The sequence below is a fragment of the Phoenix dactylifera genome, chromosome 1 (assembly GCF_051530095.1).
Source record: "Phoenix dactylifera cultivar Ajwa chromosome 1, Ajwa_hap1_PhDact_Kaust_v1.1, whole genome shotgun sequence".
Taxonomy (NCBI): Eukaryota; Viridiplantae; Streptophyta; class Magnoliopsida; order Arecales; family Arecaceae; genus Phoenix; species Phoenix dactylifera.
In genome coordinates, this window is record NC_143190.1 from 58812073 (window position 1) to 58820769 (window position 8697).

Genomic DNA, 8697 nt, shown 5'->3' on the forward strand with positions numbered 1-8697 from the left:
CCCGAACTTCAACGTTAATCATTGTTCGTTCTTTATGATTATGGACAAATTTTGCTGCTTCTAAAGACCTTGCCTCCCCCCATGCTTGCATCAACAACAGATATCCATGCAGGCCGACAACCACACCATTTTTCTCCATAGCTTCTTCCACCTTCCCTTCTTGGAAGAATTCATCCAGCACCACTGGCTGGATGAGAATAATCAGTTATACCACCAAAAAAAGTAGAGTTCGCTGGGGATTTATAGGGCTCATTGCTTGATACTCTTTTGGGCTATGCTAAAAATATGTATCTTTTTGAATAACATCCATTTGTAACTATTGACAGTATTTTGGTTTTGCAGGAAAGCTTCTCAAGCACCTTCAATACACATTAGGGTTTTGATAATATTCTTCCCCCATAAAATCCACCAGGATTCGTCCCATTCACGCCTTCAAAAATCCCCTAATAATGCCCATCAAGTTTTGAGTAGCATTTACCAAGGACTACATGTACCCTTGTTCTCATTTGAATTCATACGGAAGACCTCTGCCCCCTGATTTCCCTATCAAACCCATTGGAATTCTCCCATATCCGTCACCAAGATTCCACCTTTGATACCCATCGGGGTTTGGGAATTAGGTTTCCTCCATGAACACTATCAACTCTTTGTTGATAAGAGAGGAGAAGGATGGGATTGGATTGGAGCCACCTTTAATCCTAACATACAAGAGTATTTTAGTCATACAACAGATTTAAGTTATCATATTATGCAATTTTCTAATACGTAGTTAAATAAAGATGGACCGAAGGATCGCATTGCATTCAAACAAATCAAGGGGGGCACTATGCCACTTGTTATTTTTCCTAAAATAAATCTAAACAAGATAAACGTATCATTTTCATTTTATACTCATTTATAATGCTAAACTCTTGGCGTTTTGATGCAGAATAGAGGAAATTGCCAGAGGGCTAATTTTATAATTATTATTTTTTTTTACTGATTCTATCAACATCCAACTATATATTATATATATTTTTTTTTAGTAATATATTTCCGAACCAAAGGCAGTCTTGGACATCACCTAAAATCACTTCAGAATCGCCACCACGCAACCAACCTAACCAAGCATTTTTCAAGGCAAATTGCTGACCTCGATGGACCACCAACTACCAACTACCGAAAATTTTTACATTTTTATTTAAACAAATCCATGGTTTGAGAGAGAGAGAATCCCATCTCCTTCCTCTTTCCAATAAACAACAACATAACCTTCCAACAACGAGCCAACAACAACAAAAAAATAGACCCTGTGATTCTCACCTGGGCAGAGCCCCCATTTCTTGCAACCCCTCGCGCAGCAAGATGCCCATCTACGAGCATTACGGCAACAAAACAGCAAAGAAAACCTTGCCCGCGTTGCAGCAGTCGGAACTCGGAAGCGTGCAAGGTGTGAGCGAGCAGCGGCAAAAAGGAGCGCTTCTGTCAGGCATTAATACAAACACGTAAAGGGCTAAAGAGAAAAGAGTGGTTGCACGGGTGACCGCGGTGCTGGCTCACGTGGGCGACGCAGCAGCAGTCACTTGCTCCTGACCTCCGGCCGGCAGAGAGAGGGGGGCCACCGGCCACCAGGGCTTGCGCCTTTTACTGCTCTCCGCTCTCTCTCTGACACCAGGGTGGAGGAGAGAACGTGCGCTCGTGCTTTCGAGAGAGGGCTGTGGAAAGAAAGCGACCGGTCTTGGCTCTGGATGCGACCGATGCCTGCTAAATTGATAGCAGTACTGTTAACCTTATGATTCTACAAGCGTCATCGTGGTCGTGGAAGCATCATTAGGTTTAACAAAGTTCATGGCCAAAAACTGATTCTTTGTTTCTAAATCGCAAGTATATAGTTTTGTCAAAAAACTTTTGTAAGATCTCCTTCCTCGCCAATGGAATTATTGTTTGTAAGGAGACTTTAGATTTGATAGGGGCAAGATATGGCTTTGTGGCTGTGTTTGTTAAAATGTTTGCCGTGGTAGCAATGTGGTTGTGACCAATTATTACCCTGGTCAAGAAACATTTGATTGCTGTATAGCCTATGTGGAGTTGTGATCTAGCTATTTTGCATAGCCTATGTGTGATCTCTTTGATGTGATGTTTCTTGGCATGTTAAGGTGAATTAGAGTGAGCATTTAGCTGAGAAGCATGATTAACTTCTACGAAACAGAGTTAATGCTTTAGTAATCACCAAAAAAAAAAAAAAAGACAAGAGACCCATCTATATACTTGAGAGGCAATGGGCAACATCTTTAGTAATCTCGACGCAAGTAAACATGAGAACATTGTTTGGCTTTGGTGGCATGAGTTATATTTTCGAATATTCAAACCAGCCGTACCAAGGGAAAATTGCATTCTTTTCTCTGAAATAAAATTGTCTGAGCAACTTTTTGAGTGGTATTTGGTCGAACAGTTCCTCTAATCCGCCACTTAACCAGCATCCAAACACAGCTTATGGCGCGAACAGAGGTTCATCATAAAACATGTTGGAGGACTGAGATCAATCCATCTAGTCGGGCGCTTCATCTTATACTCTAGAATGTGACTGGGTTATAGAAGGACCATCCGATGTAGGGGTGTAAATGGGTTGAGTCGGATCGAATTATGGGTGATCCCGATTCAATCCGATTTCTTATTCAGGTCATAATGTTGGATCCAGACTCAATCCAATAGAAGATTAGATCGGATCAGGTCAAATCCATTGCTAAAATTTCTGATCCAACGAGTTATTTGGATCGGATTGGGTCTATGTATAACATGATCCTAACTCAAAAAAATTAGGTCTGGGTCAGGTCCATGTATAACTCGGTCCTAACCCAAAAAAAAAAATAGGTCTGAGTTGAGTACGAGTTGGGTTCAAATGAATCTAAAAGAGTATAACTGTGTGTGTGAAGCAGAAAACAATCTCAATGACTTTTCTTTTGGATATTGAAGGACAAAAAACTACAAACCATGCTTAGCCTTTTTCGAGGCCCAGTTGTTATTTTGTTGCTATAAATGCTCATTATTCTTTAATAAGCTTTCAAAACCAAGCAATAAAATTGCATGAATTATTCTATATTTTGAATTGGCGTTATAAACTCAAGATGCAAAATACTGCTTGTATATAGAACATAAACATTAATCATAAGACATAACTTAGAGAACAACATGGGTTCGGAATTTTTTGAAACCCAATAGTTTGCCGGATTTAATTTGAGTCGAGTCGGATTGTAGGATTGGCAAAATTGCCCAAAATTCAAATATGTCTGGTCGGGTTTGAATTCAGTAAATCCGACCCGACCCAAAAAATGGAATGGATCCAATTTTAGAATTCGACCAGATCTCTAGGGTTTTCCAAAATAGGTTGTGATAGGGGGGAAAATGGATCGTCCAGCCCACAACTAAAAGGCCGCCCAGTTTCGGCCCAGTAAACATTGAAGACCATCAGTTGAATCTTCACTTCGGCCCAGAGTCAGCTCGACTTCAGGACTTCGCCAAAAGCTCCACCAATTTCAGATATTTGCTGACTCCTCCGACCAAGCTCGGGGTACCTCTAGACATTTGCCGACCCGCCCCAACCAAGCTCGAGGCGCCTACCCCAGCAGTATACCCCGACATTTGAGCTCAGGGTGCTCCACCGAGCACGTTTTGGAACTCAGGAAGCCAAGCTACTCCCAGCAACCGCCAAGTCGACCTTGTCAAATGCATGACGCAACTACTTAACGAGCTCGGCCTCACCAACGACCGCACCCATGTGCGAGCCTACGCCCACCAACGTGGTCATACTTTACAACACTACCGTGTCATGTCTCTATAACCGGACTACAGCAGTCAGACAACACCTTGACTACTCCGGCCATACCCTGCCGTGACTGTCAACGCCTTGCCATTCTCAAAAACAGGCAGTACTGCACGCCACCAGCAAGCCTAAATCCGACTCAGAGCCACGCCCCCTCATGATGAGGGCTGACAGTATCTCTGCCACTTTAGCCACTCCACCAAGATTATAAATAGCTCGGACAGATAACTTCTAAGGGACTTTTGGCTAGATCAAATTTACCCCTCTAACTTGATCGTCGGAGGGCCCTCACCGGAAACACCGGTGATGCTTTGTGCAGGTCCGCAGCCGTTGCGCAGGAGGTGGCTTTCGTCTTCTTCTTCCAACCACCGGCGGCTCCCTCGATTCCACCGGCGTGGTCACTCTCAGGCCAAATTTGAACCACAACAGGTTGGATCGTGTTTAAGTGGGTTGGGTTGGGTCATGAGTCTAACTCGACCTATTTGCAGCTTTAATTACTGAGGATGTAGGAACAAACACCAAACATAATATAGATTTGGGAGGAGAAATAATATGAAACAAAAATTTTGGAAAGGCAATAGAATAGATCTATATTGAAATTTACTAGGGACAAAATAAGGAAACTGCGACGCACGACTTCCAGTGTCTTCCCGCAAGACACGTCACGTCCACAATCTCACAAAAGACACCCCACCAAGCTTTTAATGCAGCGTAAAATACTCTGCCTTTGCAAGATTGCCGTCCATTCCCCAAGGATCATAAGAACAAACACCAAAGACAAAATAGATTTTTGAGGCGAATGAAATTGGAGAGAATAAAATTGGACTGGAAAAAGACAATGTGCACATGGACCCCAACAACGTACATAATTTGTGGTCAGCTACTTCACAGGTTGATTGATGATTAAAACTAAGCATTTGAATACCATGTAGATAGGAGACAGGGAGCTGCCTCGTATACTCCAAAGTATTCTGTTTTATAATTTTATTAGATATATTCATACTCGTCAGATATGAATCGCCCATCCTAGAATAAATTTAAAAAAACAAGCATTGGATCCTTATATGACATGAATTCCTTTTTTCTTTATTATTTTTTTTGCTGAAAGTGGAGGAATCATATATAACGTATACGGATACAATCCAGAAAATCAAAAAAAGTACATCATAGAGTGCACTGGGCAACTCCACCTCTCAAACCCAGAGATGGTCTTCCGAGTGGTTGGCAACAAAAGAGGTCACCCAATCTGCAGCACCATTAGTCTCTCTAAACACGTGTTTTGCCTGGAGCACTATCCCACCACAAACTATAGTGCGAATATCTCTCAACAGCGGGTGGTAATCACTGACCCCCCGGACCCCTGCAGGATCCATCCAATGACCATCGCAGAATCACCCTCCAGAAGGACTTCTCTCTCCTGCAGAGCATGCCAAACATAACATAATCCCGCTCAGGCTGCTCTCAGTTCCGCCCCTAGTACCGAAATATCAAATAAGTGGCAACCTCCAGCAACAATCATCCTGGAGTTTGGGCTCCTGACAATAAAGTTCGTCCCACTCCTCCTACCTCCCTCTAGGATATATTTATCGAAATTGATTCTGAGAAAACTCGGAGACGAGGACATTTAGATAAAAAATACTAAATGAGATGCCCGATGAATAGATGAAAAATCCTAGATATTTCGAGCCGTTAAGTGCCTATCCGACTGGATCGTTTTATAGGACACGAATTTCTGTTCAAAGTTAAAATGCAAAACATGATCTTAGAAAGGTCGAGAGAAGTTGCACTCTTTGATCAAGCAGCGCTAGCAAAAACCAAGCAATAATGGGACTGATTCATATCTGACATGCCATCTAATCGGTAGGCAGCAGCAAAGTTTACTTTGCCCGGCCCTCGGTTTGATTGCCATTCAATCATTGTGTTTCATTTGTCTTTTAGTATTATGCCATTATACGTATATGCCTATCATGTGCAAAAATATTTTCATATTATATATATATATATATATATATATATATATATATATATATATATATATATTATTTTATATACATTTACACCTTGTTTTGTATATATGCCAGCAACTAAGGGCTCATTTAGTTTGAGTATTCCAGATTATATAATTTACTGATTTTAAAAAATATTTATTTGAAAAAAATGATTGTGGAAAAAAATAAATTTTACCATATTTGGATGGTGAAAAATTACTTTAAAAAAAATACTATTTTCGGTTGAAGGTAATTTTACACAAAAATATTATCAAATTTAAAATAATTTTTTAAATAAATAATTTAAGTAATAATATTTTTTAGGCTATTTGTTAGGCATTTATGGACTACTTACAAAAATATTGTCAAAATTGGCTATTTCAAATATTGAAATATATTTACATGGGTTATACATATAATTACATAAATACTATTTAATTTAAATATTTTAAAATAATTAAATATTAGAAAATATATTTCTTCTTATAAATAAATTTTAGCATGTTTTTGGTATATAAATGAATATTTTAATTATTAATAAATCGAATATTAGATTTATTGACAATAAAAAATATTTGTTAGTTAATAATTAGTATTTATTAACAATATATTAAAATATTTATAACACATTAATATAATATTGATATAATTAATATTAATTATATCATATAGTTAATATAATATTAATATAATATAAATGTAGGTATTTTTGTTAAAAATAATATTTTCAGATAACCTCTATTTCGTAATCCATCAAGGAATTTTTTTTAGGAAAATAGATATGGATCCCATCATTCATTTTATTATCTCTTTTATTTATTTTTCATACTAAACATCCGAGTACACTTTATTTATAGTATTTTATTTTTTATAGAATAAATAAAAAATATATATGTATGAAATTTATTTTTTTATACCAAATTATCTCTAATCAAATAATATAAACGATAAAGATGGCCATCAAAACGAAGAACCGAGAAAAACAAGTGGAAGACTGTCAGACCAAGGGTCAAAAAGTGATTTTCTCGTAGCAGTTCTTGTGGGCCCAAATGGTGCCATCTGCATGAAAAGGTGTCAACACATCAGCTTTCCCATAATTTTGTCTCATTGAGCTCTCCTTAATCAAATTCTGGACTTAATGCTCTTTCACCGCAGCAAATGCCGGAGATAGATTAGACCCAAGCTCGTCAATGTAATCATCCATTTTCAACCTTAATATTCTTTATTGGCCATGGTAATTTGAAAGAAAACACTCTAAAAGCATGTGCATCTTGCACCATTCATTGTCCAAGTTGACCATTGGCTGGCCCAACAGTGTACTGTTGTAATGCCCATGCAAGTAAGCCAGGCCACAGTAGCAATACGGCTTTAAAGAATCTGTGATGAGGCTGAGAAACAGTAGTGGGGCCTTACCAGATACTGAAACCAGCATTTGTTCACTGTTTCATCTCACCTTCTCTCCTTTGTGACAGCTTTGTTGTCTCTTTTCCTTACGGTCTGTTCACAACTCATTTAATGGCAGTGCAAGAAGGTCAAAACAGGAGGATGTCGTCAAATGGACCGGGGGTGGGCTCTACTTGCGCCAAAACCCTGTGACAGCACGGAAGAACCTTTCAGCTTTTCTTGGTCGACAGGATGGGAATGCAAGGATGATGTCTAGGGTCCGCTGTACGAGTCCAAGTAACAACTCTGTATAGACTCAAAATATAAAGCCTGATGTGCTATGACTGTATTTTGATCATCATGTGTACAATGAAAGCCTATAAAGATCCCTATGATTGGATGAAAGTAGTTGCATGGAGGCAACCTGGATCAGGTCAGGAATATGTTGTAGTGGTGTAGAAGAATTTGATGAGGCTTGATTTAATTCTAAGAGTTCGAGTGTTGTAGGAGGGGTTTCATTACATGATAGGATAAGATCTAGTGGTGGTTGTTATTTTATAATCTATGCATGTGAAGTGGGATTTAGTTTTGTTAGCAAACAAAGCGACTCTAATTCAGATTGATGCGATTCACGAAATATTTTGAAATCAGCAGTTTTGTCTGGTCTTGAGTTTCGAAGATTGTCTCTCCATTTTCTTAAAAGAAACATATAAATTGAATTATACGAAACATATTTTAACTGAAAGAAAGTTTGTGCTATAGAAGTGGTGGACGGAGTCTAAACGTGTATGTTAATGTCCTCAAGAAAACGTTTGCTTTAATTATTGTTTTATAAAAACTGTTCCTGATAAATAAAACTTGAGGCCTATCAAGGACTGGGTGTACATTATTTTCAGCTAGGTTGCAGGCTTGCTAGGACCTGACTTTGTTTGTGTTCAGGCTAAGATGGGCAGCTTTTTTCCATAACCGAACCTGCTAACCTGGTTGGTTGATCTCCAATTCCCAAATGAGATATCAGATTTTTTTAATTGAGAAGAAATGAAATTCAACAATTTAATGCTCTAATTACAAAAAAGATCTTCATAAATGCCTTAGTCATTTGTACGAACAAGAAATACTTTCTAGCCTGTAAGAGAAAATATAAACAAAAGAATTGAACTAACAATATCTGTCTCAGCAAATAATCATGATAAATAAGATATGATTTAGGATGGAGGGAAAGACAATATACACTTGCACCGGTACTAGTTGCTAATATGATAGAGATTTTTTGTACATTCAGGTCCATAGTTCAAAAAGATCAGAAGCTCACTGTTAGCACAATTTCTGGTCAGGATCTCGATGGCTGATGACTCCTAGAATTGTCGCATCCGAGCTCGTATGTCTTGATAAAAGATTTTCTTGGTTTACGCCTGTGCGAAAAGGGGCACTGCCTTACGTTTTCAAGCCTCAAAAGTCAAAATACATTAATCAAAAATTAACAGCACGCATCAATTGAAAACTTCTAATCTAACAGAAGCCAAAATA